At 43.5% G+C, this 14,766-nt stretch overlaps 1 protein-coding gene across 6 annotated transcripts in view; it reads left to right on the top strand.

Moving 5' to 3' along the window:
- The window catches only part of drp2 (dystrophin related protein 2), a 147,307-nt gene that overhangs the window by 37,510 nt on the left and 95,031 nt on the right, over nucleotides 1-14,766 (top strand). For 4 of the 6 annotated variants that reach the window (XM_034598327.1, XM_034598323.1, XM_034598328.1 and 1 more), the window contains exons 1-3: nucleotides 1,290-1,300; nucleotides 4,617-4,620; nucleotides 7,180-7,361. The exons of 1 other annotated variant lie outside the window; for it this stretch is intronic. The gene's annotated coding sequence lies outside the window, so the exon portion shown is untranslated. Of the gene's footprint in view, nucleotides 1-1,289; nucleotides 1,301-4,616; nucleotides 4,621-7,179; nucleotides 7,362-14,766 lie in introns of those variants that run through there. One more of the 6 variants, XM_034598324.1, reaches the window with a different exon arrangement.

The following is a 14,766-nucleotide window of genomic DNA, read 5'->3' as shown; positions in this document are numbered from 1 at the left end:
GGCTCATAAAAACCAGCCCCAAACAAAAATGTAAATAAGTATACGGACTAAATGGCTTTTTTTGTCTTCATCTACTTATTGTATCAACTCACTGTATGCGTTTTATAGAGATTAGTGTGTCTGTGCTCAGTTTATATGCTTCTCTAAGTGGCCCCACTGGGGATGGAGGGTTATTCAATTGTATTGAATTGAAGTGAAAATTTGCTTTAGAAAAACAATAATGTTGACAATCCACCAGCGTTGACACAGTCCTGCACAACTGGCTCTATTAAGGGCTGCTTAGCAGCACAGAAACCTCAATACCAATACAACAATGTTATCTTAACAACCAAATTACAGTGAAAGGAAGAAAAAAAATACAATAGACCTGAAGTTGAACTCAGCAGATTTTAATTTAGTATTTGTTTTGGTCATTGTGCTGTGTAACTCCACGGCTCTGTTGTGTTTATCGTGGGGAGAAGAGTTAAGTTCCAGTGCTCCTGGGCCCAGCTGCTGTTTAATGGTAAAGATACTTCTCATTCCAAACAGCGACTGCAGGGATCTGCTTTGGGATCACTGACGCACTTTTGAAATGAACGAGAGTGACAGCGAGTCCTCCCAGCATTTCACTTCACATTCCACACACCTTCGCTTAATAGGAAGTGTTGGACCAAGACTGCTGCCATGTTCCTGGGATCTCTTGTTGGATGTGCTCAGAAATTCTCTGTCTCTTACTCCCGCTCCCAGAATATAGGATATCCGGCCTATTCATTTGTCATGCTCTTTCTCCCCTCCTGCCCAAGCATGACTCTTTCTTTCTTTAGCGTTTCATTCTCTTTTTGGATCGATCTCTTTTTCGTCCTCTGCACTGGGCTGCCCCAGCTGTGTGACAATTAACTTGAGTTGTGTTGAAAATGTCAGAAATACACAATGTGAATCTCTAGAGAGCACAGTTGGATTTTTCTTTGTCCCAAAACAAAAAAAAAAAGGAATTTAACTTTGACATACATACGAATAAGAACAGCAGCAAACACTCAGATCCAGAGAGTCTTAAAAATGTCCCACCCCCCTAAAGCTGTACTAGTGTGCGATAGGTCCCGTCTAATTCAGTGGGTAAATGCATTTTCTGTATAGTTTCCTCAGAAATTCCAGTGTATTGAAAAAAGAGTAGTTTTCTTTCAACAAAACAACCCCACCTTAAAATATATTGTAATTTATAACTTTTACAGAAAATGATTAGTGTCTGAAATGTCAATTTCCTGCTCCTGAGTAAAATCCAGTGTTTTATCTGGAAAGATCTGGAAAGAGAGAGAGAGAGAGAGTGACTCATGTAACACAAGTGCCACGAATAACAGCAAGAGGTCATCTGACAAATGAGTCCTTTGTAAATGATGGTGTGGCTGTATTTATTTACAGTAAATATATAGAATGAGGAAGTGTCGAGTGAGAATCAGATTAAACTGATACCAGTCGTAAATTCAAACTAATGTCACTGCCAAATGCTTTGTTATTTCAGGTGTATTGTTCTCCTGGTTTCATTATTACACAGCATTTTTACAAACTGTTATATCAGACATGTCAACCATGACTGTATTTTAACCAAAAAGACATTAGTTTTGTAATTGAAGTTACAGAACGTCTTTAATTGGTAATATTTAGAAAGAACTACTCTGCGTATAAACTATTTTGTGTGGTGCCTGTAGTGACTTGTATAAAAACTTATATTTGAACATACAAACTGTAAATGCAAGCAACTCATTGACCTTCTTTGTTTGAATTTTCTCTCCGTCCTCGACCTTTTGCTTTCTTTCCTCCCTCCTCTTCCTTCTGCTATTTACTACTTTAAATTCTGCTCTTTTCTGAGGGAAGAAAACATTTTGAGCTCTCGGAGTAAACCCACTTTAACTGTGTGTGTCCAGGATTACCCCTGTGTGTAGGTGGCCCTTCCTCCTTGTCGACAGGTTGCCCCCCCGATTGCTTCGGACCAACAACCAGATCTTAATCTGTTGCACATTTCAATACATTTCATTCAATTAAGTCAAACCAACCCAAAAAGCTATTTCATGCCTCTGAAACATTACCGAGACTTTTCTGTATGAGTGCACACTCATTCCCAATGACAAAATGCTTCATTATCTGGCCAGCGTGAATGTGACAGAGGGGGGGCAACACTGTGGATGATGAATTGTGTTGTTGAAGTGCACTTCACTGTGCTGTCCTATTTAAATTGACAAGCAGCTGCTGCAGCTATATGACTAAACTCTTGTACCCATATCCTAGGAGGGGAAAGCTGGAGGATGTATGAGAATTGCTCGGAGCGACGAGTGCCCTCTGGAGAGGGAGACACTTTGACAACCTGGTGTCCTCCATGAAAAGCCTGGACAGACTGAGATCCCTTTCGAAATGTTGTTGTTTGAGGCTGCTAAACACTCCGGGTCACTTGGTGGCCACGGGGGAAGTGAAGAGGAAACAGAGGGAGAAAGTTAGTATTCAGTAACACTTCATGTTAGTGTCAGTGCTGTGTGTCGGCGAAAGAGTGACAGAGCTGCACTTAAGGTCTCACCATCGTTCTGTGTGCCTGTCTGTTCGTCCCCCTGTCTGTCAGCACAAATCTGTCAAGGACACCACATGTGGCTCGCCCACGTTCCTGAGGCATGTGGTTTTCTGGATTCCAGAAGAATTATGAATAAACTTTCAGAAACTTTCCAGAAATAAGGGCAGTGATACTCACTTTCTGTTGAAGTGTGTTCTCCAGGATTCTGCTCAGCTTGTGACGCTATTTTTCAGAACAAAATAAAATTCCATCCAAATTTTGTAGAAAAAAAACAAAAATGAAAAATTGGCAAGAAAAGTTCAATACTATGTTTTCCCACCCACTGCTCAGTGAGGTCACCGATGTCGCACACACACACACACACACACACACACACACACACACACACACACACACACACACACACACACACACACACACACACACACACACACACACACACACACACACACACACACACACACACACACGTACGTTGAGCCCTTTACAGACTTTGCCAGTGTGCCACCTCCAAACTTTATTACCCACGATTCTACGAGACGAGGATTTTTTTTATTTTTACTATACAGCACATTAACACTGGAAAGGTTTAAGTGAGAAGAAGCAATGAAGACCACGTCGGAGCTGCAGCTGCTGAATAAACAAACATCATCGTGGATAGTTGATTGAAATGTCAAGTTTACAGATTGCTACGTAAACAGATACTCAATTAATTAAGGAAAGTAGCTTGAAGACACAGAGACATTCAGAAAACAAATCAGTTTGTTTAACCAACAAACCAATGATCGTTCATTGGAAAACTGACTTTTAAAAGTTGTATTGCTGCAATAACCATATTTAAACCTGTATGAAGGACTGGATCAGTTTCAATCAAGGTAAAAATAATGAGTTAATTACTTATTTCTGTACATAACTCATCCATAAATCATGTTGATTACAATCTAGCTTCCAAGTACTGAAAATGATATTAGACAGGCTGCCAAACACATCAGGAACATGCTCTGAACTGCAAACACTCTTAAGAAGGACGTGGCTATACCAGGGACATAAGGGTAAGTGTGTAGTACAGTTTGAAACAGATCAAACCAGCTTTAGATGTTTATTAACCGAGCAGTGCTGCGTTAATCACTTTCCGGTGGATGATGTGTTTTTGGCCCACCTGTGCTTCCCTCTACGCCCATTACGCACGTTGCGTACGGTCCCATCAAAATAAGCGAAGTCCCGCCCGTGTCTTCCTCCTCGTGTCAAAGCGAGTGTCCGTCGAGGTTTTGATAAACTTTGAATAAAAGATGAAGCTGGACTTTTCTTCAGGGCAGGAGAAGAGGAAAAGAGACGCGGTGAGAGTGAAGTGTGCGGGGGGGAGCATCACTCAGGTAAACACGTGTCCTCCGCAGAGTTTAATGTCGGTCCATCTCTCCGGTGTTGATAAACTCCCTGAGGGTAAATGCACCTCTAGGCAACGTCTGTGAGCGTAAGAACAGACGCCACGAAGGGACGACGTTACTTCTTGGGGTTGCGCACCATTTCAAAACAATCATCTGTTCAGTTTGAATCTAAAACGTTTACTAGCTGAAAATACTGGACTTGTGTCTCTATAAATAAAAAGAACCATCAACTATTCAGCCATCCTTAGTTTTAGAAAGGAATGTGTATGAGAGAGAATGTGGTCGATTAATTTAATTTGTGTTTAAGTTTGTTAGTAGAGGAGATGCTGGACCATATAGGACTGGGCAATATGGCTAAAAATGATATCAAGATAAACATTTTCACATCAGTCAATATAATATCTTATCACGATAAATGTCAGATTTATTTATTTGAAGTTTAAAGAATGAGTTGAGTGAAGGTTGTGGTTTTACAAACAACTAAACGTACAAATCTGAGGTGGATCAGTTATGTGTGATACTCCCTCACTGTTTTTACACAGCGCATGATATATACATTTGGGCTTTTGTTGTATTGCTGTTGATTATATTGTTATATCGTCGTAACTATTGATATAGATTTTTCGCTGATTGGCCCCTCGTCTAAACAGGCCCCTCAGCAGAGGTCAGGGCCGGCTCTGAAGCCAGGTAAACAGTAGAGAGGTATAAAGTATTAAGTGCGTCGCTGGATGACTCGCTGCGTTGAGCTTCAGTAAAAGTGGAGCCAGACGATCCAGAATTGTTTTTCTTGAGACGCTGCACCGACAATCTGGCTCCATTCAAATGAATCAGAGGGCTTTTTTTTTTGATGTCGGGCTTCTGTGAGTCTGAACGCAGCGATTGTCTCTGAAAAGCCTCGTATATGAGTCAAAACAACTCGGCTGGTGATATAGGATCACCTGATAATAGAATACAACAGGAAAACCCCGACAAACAAAATAAACTATACAGTCCCTCGATGGAAGACTTGTTTGTGACTGTTTGTGTTCAGTTTAATCTGTGTTTTTGTGAATTGTTTTTATATGAGACACCACACATCTCTGTTTTTTGAATTGAACTCAACAGAACACATCTATTTCATTCACATTCGGAGCAGCACAGCGTTTACAAATCAGCCAGGCTGAAGATTAAAGTCCTCCTTGACTTTTTAATACTTTACTTGCTTTGGGGTTTTTATTATTATGCTCCATCTTATCATGGAAGATACACAAATCAAATGTTAAACAAAAGCCTTTTGCTGCCATCAGTGTATTATAATGGAAACCTCAGGGATCTCTTGTGGTTTTATTGTCCGATTCAGTAAATTGGACATTGGGATTATTATTGCCTTTACTGTGGTTATGATGTAATGTTCCTGTTTGTATTTGAAATGAAGGACGTAGCAGGAGATTCTCGGATCTGACGCGTTCACAATGACACAGAAATCTGCAGATTCAGGGATGTTCTTTTCACTTTCTTTACCATTGCGAGATTTTTCAACATTTTCTCTGTTTTCCCAGGGAATAATTCATGAATATAGAGGGAAAACATCAAGCCTATTAAGGGAACTGATGTCTATGAGTGTGTGACGTTTGGTGCAGCTTGTTTGAATTGAAAGAGACTGCTGGTATGAGCTCTAATGATTTGTATTCTAGTTTCATATTTGATCCATTTCTCTTTGTCTGGACATTTCATAACAGTTTTGCATTTGAGACAAACAATGATGTAACGGCTCAGTGTATTTTCCTGTTTCTCACCTTGTCCGGCCGTATCTGTGTCTCACATGTGCAGTACATCCGTTTGATTCTTCTTTCTTTGTCTATGGCTTGTGCTCCCCGCTGTTTCCCTCCCTCTGGGTGGTCCGGCTATAACTAAATGAATATCCATAGCAACCTTTGATCATGTTAATATCCCCACATTATTTCAGCTCTTTATTATCCGTGAACAAGAAGATTTAGTTCATTGAGATCGGGAGTCTGGAATAGTTGTGCTGGGTTCTGCTGTCTGGTTTTGGAAATGAAAAGCTTCTCACACTTTGTCTGCTGCTGTTGTCGGTGACGTAACGTCAGGCTGTTTCATTTAGATTTCATTCTGAAACCCTCACAGGCTGCCGCTTGAAATTCTTGCATATTGAGTCTGTTAAATAAATTAAATATTCTGTCTTTCACAGAAATGTAAATACACACACACACACACACACACACACACACACACACACACACGCAGACGCAGCTCAGCCGCCAGTGCTGCACATTGTTACAGGCAGTGTACAACACAGAGGAACAAGACAATAAGTAATAAGGAATCTTTTATTTGCTCATATAAAACTATAATGTGAATTATGAATGCAACTTACTTCTCTGAAAATAGTTCAGCTCATTCCCTCTCTGTCGGCGGCTTGCTGCTAGCTTGGCATTAAACTTTTATATCTGTTTTGAACTGTTAAGGAACGCTCTCACTTTTTTTATTTATTTATTTTTTCTCCTGCAAACCTCTGCACTGCACCCCCACCAGATTTATTGGAAGTGTAACAGATCTCTGAGCCAACCTGTTTGCGGACAAACTTTATTTTCTAAGAGCCCTTGTTCCCAAGCCCCATCTGTGCTCGATCTTCCACTGCAGACTGCCTGGATGGGCCGTATCAAAACGCATTCATGTGGTTATTGGTGTTGGTTAATGGTCAGGATTACAAGCTTGGAACCAGAGAATAGACTCTAGTTGCCTCTAACATCGGTATCGCACCAGAGGCCAGGATAGAGACGGTTTGCAGGGGCAGTATTGTTCCGGAGTGGCAAATGAAATCGGTGGGAGGAAAAAGGGGGACACTCATTGGCATTCCTCCTGCATCATGTCTCTCCCCCGTTTCCTCCCGGCAGCACCCAGTGTGTCAGCAGTCCTATATTCCAGTGTGCTGTCTGTTGATAATAAACAGCCCGACAATCGGGCCAGAGTCATGGAAGGTTCGCTGGTAGATTCTGGCCGCCGTGCTCTGTCTATCCGCCAGAAAGGTTTGGGCAAAACCTTTTGCTTTATGCTCAATGTCAGCACGCTGTTACTGCTCTGCTCCCGGGTCTGAATGTCACTGGGCTCGCAGGGAAGAAGGGGAGCTGAGGAGGGACTGGGGTTTAATAAAGGATTAAACTCCAGAAGACAGCTGTTAAACGCTGTGCCATTTTCAGCCTCTTATCAAACCTCATTCAGTTCACCAGGGAGGAGTCTCTGACCCTGTTCCCTCTATTGTAGGTCCCCCCCCACACTTTGAGGACGTTACTGCTGCTGCTGCTGCCATCGCCGCCGCCGTTCCTCCACATCCAGGCCTTCCCTGCCCCTCCTCCCCCACCAGTACAGGGCGGCCACAGAAGCGTCGGCTCGATTCCAGGGAGGCTCTGATCCTGCAGCCACGTCAATCACGTCTTCACCGCTGGGTAACTATCAAGCTGGCAAACACACGACTCCCGCCTTTGAATCTTTGAAAGACCTTTGAGATTAGGCGATGTTGTTTTTGGGAGAATTGTATGGTTGTTTGTTACTTCTGGGGTCACTCATGTGTACATATTCCATGTTAAAAGAGGCATTTTCTCCAGCCATGCATGCAGCACTTCTCTCTCTGTCTTCCACACACACACACACACACACACACACACACACACACACACACACACACACACACACACACACACACACACACACACACACACACACACACACACACACACACACACACACACACACACACACACACACACACAGAGAGATGCTACAGGGCTCATGCAGGAGGAATCTCGAGGGGCTCGATCAGAGCTGCTGTGTCTTTGACTTTTCATCGACGAGTTCGACTCCAGGTGTCATCCACTGAACTATGTCAAACTCGGCAGCTGCTTTTCAAATTTACGGGTTGACTGAGGTGAAGAAAAGGAGAACACAAACTGGCACGGCTGTGAAATCTCACTCTGCCTGAAGAGAATATAAAGTAACACCACAGTCCTACAAGCCTCTTACACTGTTGAGCTGATGGACATGAAGTATTCAAAGACAATCGATCAGTTGTCCATTTGCAGTGTGAGAGAAATTTCAACCCGACAGTTCAGCTCTACGGAGCAATTATAGGGTTTTTAGTGACTCAATTTTATATGACACTGGGCGACTGTGGCTCGGGATGTGGAGCCTGATCGTCCACTGTCAGGGGTTCAATCCCCGTCTTCTCCATTCCGAATGCTGAAGTGTCCTTAGGCAAGATACTAACCCCCAAATTGCCCTTGACGGCTGTGCCTGCAGTGTATGAGTCACGGTATGAATGTGAGTGTGAAGGTAAATCTGTACTGTAAAGGGCTATATAAACACAGACCATTTATACAGACCATTTAACGGTAACATTTTGTTTCTGAACTTTAATTTACTACATTGGCGTATTGGTTTCCCACGTCCATAACCTTCTTGTAGAAAAGCCACATCTTCTTGAAGGCAATCCGTCCAGTGACCTCTTAATCAACTTGTATTTTAACCTGCATAAGTTCTCACTGGCCCCAGACCATTGGGCCATCATTTATATCTGTGCTGAAAGGTAAAACTAGGTTTCAAACTTATGCTCGTCCATTCCTAGACAATTTGAGTGCATGGTCCAGTGGAGACTGAAATGTCCTACTGACCCTAATATCCTGACTCCTTAGCTCATTTCCACTGGAAGAAGAGACACTGGACTCCAATTTCCATCTAGTATTTTAATGAAGTTTCCTTCTCTATTTTTTTCTACCCTTTTTTTCTACTTTTCCATCCACCTTTTGTCCGTCTCCTATTTCGAGGAAGACCTTAAATGACCTCGGTGAAGTGGCGCCCCTGTGGGTTTATTAAGTCTTTTTTAAGCTCACATGAGCGCAAAGAGTAATGCAGACATGACATCCTCTTGTTTTCCGCTGTGCTCTCGCCTCCAGCTCTGCTATGGTGCATTTCATCATCAGGTCCGCCTACACTGAGCTGTTGCTGTTGGCCCGTCGTCCAAGGCTCCTCGGAGTTAAATAAATGCATCCTGGGTTTCCGCCGAGTTGTCATTTAGGTGTGTTTGACCATCTGGAGCAAATTCAATCACTGTCTACCCACAAGTAATATCCTCCGCCTGCCCTTATCTGTGGCTGCAAATTACTGAGCTTCAGCCCCGGTCTTTACATCAGAGCGCCGCTGAAGGAAGAGAGTGAACGAGGACGGAGCTGAGAGGAGGTCGTGAAAGGTAGTGGTTGGCCAGAAAGATAAGTCAGGCGCTCGTGGATACATACACAATGAGGCTGCAGCGATTCTGAGGTGGCGGGTCCAGCTCAGTGCGTCGAGTTTGCTAGATCGGAAATTAGTGCTGTGCAGTGCTCACTCAGTCATCCAACTGGTGTGGCACGAGGGGAACATTACCTCGCTTCGACTGCTGCACATAAGAGATCGGGCTTTAGAGCTGCGGCCTGTTAAAAATGTTTGTAGCTCTAAGTCATTTGAGGGTTTACTCTTTGTTGGCGGCGAGGGAGATTTTCTCAACTTTTCCCTCCTCTCTTATCAGTGGGCCACTGCAAATGTAGTCCACGCTCCTTTTTAATATTTTGAAACCATTGCAGCGTCTGCACCATAGGCTTACGCCCTGATGTGTTCATCAGTTCAACTGCTGGAATCGGCCTCTCCCCTTGCTGCTGCTGCGCTCCTGTGTCACAGAACATCCCCAGCCGAGTGTGCACGACAATAAGCTAACGTGGCAGCACCCACGCCGCTGTATTCCTATATGCTAATCAACAACAGTGTAGCATGAACAGCAAACATCAACATGTTTCCCTGAGGTTTATCCCCCTTCAAAGCTCCCAGCCTCTAATTCCCCCGTCTGTGCTCATTCCCACGTTTTACCATATAACCAATTTTTTTCTGCTTTGTATAATAATCTGCGTGTTAATAACGTATAAACCACATATACAAGTGGCTAAATACATCAGCATCACATTAGTGCTTTAGGTTCATAAAACCCTCATGTGACCGTATAAGGAACTCGGCGCCGCAGGGCTCAGTGTTAACATCCCCATCCTGTGGCACGGCGCTGATCTTCGTTCCAGGCAGCTAAGCCTGCTCTCCCACCCTCAACATCCCTGAGTGTGTCACGGTGTCAAAGACCCCACATGGTGTCCCACACTCTTCCTTCTTCCCCCTTGGATTCTGTATTTCACCTCCAGATATCGATTTATTTTCCTGGACTTTGCTTATTACATTACATTTCACTTAGCTGACGCTTTTATCCAAAGCGACTTACAATAAGTGCATTCAACCATGAGGGTACAAACCCAGAACAGCAAAGATCAAGAAATTACAATTTCTTCAAAAAAGCCAAACAACAAAGTGCTATAAGTAAGTGCTACTAAATTGTTAGTTTAAAATTTTGTATTCAAGGTATTATTGGCTGATATTAGCTGTTTCTTAATTCAGGAGGAGGACGTGGCCCACCCACCCCAAGAAGACTTCCTCCTCCACGGAGGCCAAACGGAAATTAGACGGTCTGGTCTACTGAGACTTTCCCTAAACGGCTCTCCCAGCCCGGTCACACATATATAAATGCACAGCGGATATTGCGTGTCAGAGGTCACCAAAGTTGAACTCCATGCAAAGCCATGATAGGGTTTGCTTAACCACAGGAAGCAAACGTTTTAGTTGCCTCCTCGTTCTCACTGATTGGACGTTAATGAAAGTTCGGCACTGAAACGTGTGTGTGACTGGGCCCTTATGAGGGGGGAACTACGGTACATACATTTAGGAAGTCACTGATGTACCTCGCATTTTCACCATCTCTACTTCTATACTTCTTTCATCTTTTCCTTCATTTTAATCATATGTGTCCCTCTTTAATTTTTTTTGGTTCTCCCTGCCTCCCTTGCTGTCCCGTGCTCTGTGCGCTTGCAACATGCTCGATGCTGCAATGCATGTGTATTGTCCTCCAGAGGACGGGCTCCTGGTGTGTAGCAGGGCCTGAGGATGAACAAATGTGGCCCTCTCCTATCATCCTCTCCCTCTTTTCACTCGTCTCCCTATTCGCTGTCACATCTCCCACTCCCCCTCTTCAATCCTTTATTTCCCATTTCACTTAGCATGTATCGCTCCCTCACTCTCTTTGCCTGTCACCTCTGAGAATGATGGGTAATGCTCAGGGAACGCGGGTGGCGAAGGAACAGAGATGTAGCTTCGCGACGGAGTCAGCTTTACCATTTTGTTCTTCTGATGTGTGTGTGTGTGTGTGTGTGTGTGTGTGTGTGTGTGTGTGTGTGTGTGTGTGTGCAGTTGTGTGTTTTACTGAAGTGTAAATGGGTAAATGGATGGTAGTTAGTATTTACGGCGGTGTGGGAATATGTGGGAGGTAAAGATGTGTTGTTGATGTTTGCTGCATCTCAATGATCCCATTTGAGGAAATGAGAATTTATGTTGTGTTTCCACGGGTTGAGTGATGAGCTGTGGGGTCATTGGTGTGTGAGGATCGGGTTTTGCATATGTTTTCCTGCAGATGTGGCCCTGAGGTGAAAAGCACAACAACATTACAGAAAACCAAGTGCTTCAGATAATGCTTTTGTTTTTTTTTTTACAGATTTTGTAAAGTCGTGAAGAAAAGCTGTTGTCTCTACCATTTATTTATTTATTTTTGGTTCTTCTTGTGTTTTGTTTTTGTGATTTAATTTTCAAATTTTCAAATTTGTTTTTTGAATGTTTTTTCCATTTCTTTATTGTTTTTTTGTGGTTTGTTTTGTTTTCGATGCCATGGAGGTTGTTTTCACCCCTTTTTGTTTGTTTGTTAGCAGTATTACATAAAAACTCTTTGACGGATTAACAAGACGTATGGTGGAAGGAAGCTCTGTGTGTCAGGGAAGAACCCATTAAATTCTGGTGCAGATGTGGATCAGGGGACGGATCCAGTAATTAATTTTCCTCTTTCTTTAACATCGCATTTTCAACTTTTTCTTGGTTTTCTCAGAGAACAATTAAATCTGGTTGAATGTGGTTTCATAAGGGGAACGTTTGCAGAGGTATGGGCTCGACTGAGTGTCATTCTAGTTTTGGTTGTGTTTTCCTGTGAAATGTTATCGCGTTTAACACGGCATGTGCTATAAATGTAAATGCATGCGTGTGTGTGTACAGTCTGTCTGGTGCATGCTCACACAAGTCAGACCGGCATGCACTCGTGTAAAATTAAGTCCACGTCAGCAGGCAGCCATTCAGATAAGATTAACAGGACCTGACGTCTCCTTGGTTGGAGACAGATGCTTGCTCCAGTTCCTCACAACGTTTCCCCCTCTCCTCACCGGCCTCCATCCAAATTACATTTCATCTCTGTCCGAGGATGCCCCCCCCCCCCCCCCCCCCCCCCCCCACACACTTACCCTGCCTGCCCCCCGTTCATTTTGATTTCTGATATTGTTATTACAGCCAGTGTGATTAGAAGAGCATGAGTCAGATTAAAGGCTTGTTTTATGCCATATTGGAGCCAATTAGCTCCGAGTTCACACTTTCACCTCAGTAGATAGACGACCGTAAACGCTGATATTATGTGTGCGGGCTATCTCGCTGGTTTAGCAGATTTCTTTTCAGTTAAGGCCCGAGGGGAAGGCAGGTATCTTTGTCGTTGTATAAATGCAGTGTTTACACAAATCTCCATTAAGGTGGATGAGATTAAAACTCATCTGGCTGGTGTTCAATGGACGTCCCTGAGAATCACATGGTGCTTTGTCAATTAACTCTGAAATTGCAATATTATTACCTCGGCCTTACTTGAAGTACAACAGCTATGAATGGATTTAAAAAATGGATTATATTACTGTTCAAGAGACCCCTCAATGGACGTATGATTGAGTTAAGCAATTACACACATATTAAATGCACAGGCGTGTTTAGCGTTCTGTAAAGTGATAGAAAGATTTATGCAGAAATACAGAACATGAGGAGGCCATACTGTGGGTTGATGAGTAACACTTAAATAGATGTGGACATCATTTATACATAAGCACAGTAGATGTCACAGGGATGTCACCAAGGGCCACAGTGAGGAAATGTGATTATCATTTATGCATAAGAACCATTATTGTGTGGGAGCAGCACTCTGGGGGGCGGGGGGAAAGTAATAACATAAGTGTTTTAAAGCAGCCGGAGTAGGAACAGTTCGTTCATGTCTCTTCTGAAAAGGCTTCTTCAAACTATATATTTTGGACGTTTGCGTGTGTGTGAAGTTAAGCTAAGGTTGGGAAGTGACAAGTAACTGAGTACATTAGTTGCTGTGCTTGTCAATTAAGTGTAATAAGTCAATGATCTACACACAAAGCTGTCAAGCAGTGTGGTTGGTTAATGTTACTTTTAAACCTGAAGCCAGAATCTGAATTGACGGTCCGCGATAAAAATGGCTTTTTTATTGCTAAGGGAAATTGTACGTTGAAATTCTGCTTATTGACTGGTAACAGTTAAAGTATAATTGCAAAATTCTTTGCAAATTCACCTAACAAAATCACCTGGGTTGGGTTTTGAATAAAACCCAACCCAGCTACAATAGTTAAACACAAAATAACAGTTTCAGTGCTTAATACAAAATACTCTCTGCTCCAAACTCTGCACACACAGCATCCCTCTGATTTTTAGCATTTTGTTGTTGTGTTGACAACTTCTACTCGCTAACAGTAGGCTAACATTACATTGGGGGTTGAGTCATCCCCCTATAAATAGCCTACTGGTTATTATCAGTATTACCATGATGATAAAGGTCCCTTACCATTGATAAAATAGTCATTTGAAATGAAGTCATATTTCTGTAAACCTCAATTAACTATTTTGCCGGCTTGCTAGGCATGTACTGACGGAATGAACACCGGCCTAGGGAGAAAAACAGGAGGAGATGAGAGGAGATGAGATGAGGACGAGGACTAGCAGCCGCTATCTACATAACATAACATAACATAACATAACATTAAAAAAGAAGAAGAGGAGGAGGAGGAGGAGGAGGAGGAGGAGCAGTGGCCCTCCTCTCAGCCGAACGCCCTCGAGGACCATGTTATTTCCCCGTTTCTTGAGGGGAAGGTCTCTCTTTCCACGAGTCCGGTGGTGGTGGTGGTGGTGGTGGTGTCGCCGTGGTCTTGTCCTCCTTCTTCTTCTTCTTCTTCCAAGGATGAAGAATCTGCAGAAGCATCACCCACTGGGTCGTAGTCTTCGTCACCGTCGTCGTCTTCGTAGTCACCGTCGTCGTCGTCGTCTTCTTCGCTATCGCCGTTGTCTCCGTCTCCGTCTCCGTCTCCGTCCTCTCGGTCTGGCTCTTTCGCGTCCTCTTCGGGTTCAGAGGATGGTTGCTGGGAGAATAGCTGTTGGAGAACCTGTTCTCTGGTGAAACGCTCCTGACGCGACATCGTGCCATGGTCCGTGAGAGAGTGGCACACTGAGACTTATATGTGGGTCTAATGTACCTCCCCTTGATTTCAATTGGAATCAGGTGTGGGTCTAAATGACCCCACAGAGCACCACAGCGCCCTCTCTGGGGGTCTAAATGACCCCTCCCATGACAATCGAGAATGACAATCCATTGGTCTCAATTACCCCAGGAGAATTGGATAATGACAATCCTTGGGTCACCCTAACCCTAACCCTGACCGGCCAGGGCTTGCGTATGATCACACGCACGCACGCACGCACACACACACACACTCTGGGTCAATTCGACCCAGGAACAACACAAGGGTTAATCATGTATTATTTATGTGGCTATGATTTGCTGTCTCCATAGTGTCACTAGCCGTTAGTGCGGCCGTGAAACCGGGGCTCAGAGGGAGCAGTCATTATGTGTATGTGTGGGTTTCT

Source organism: Hippoglossus hippoglossus, chromosome 10, assembly GCF_009819705.1.
Source record: "Hippoglossus hippoglossus isolate fHipHip1 chromosome 10, fHipHip1.pri, whole genome shotgun sequence".
NCBI classification, from domain to species: Eukaryota; Metazoa; Chordata; class Actinopteri; order Pleuronectiformes; family Pleuronectidae; genus Hippoglossus; species Hippoglossus hippoglossus.
The sequence above is the reverse complement of the archived record's forward strand: the minus strand, read 5'-3'. Positions and strand labels throughout refer to the sequence as shown.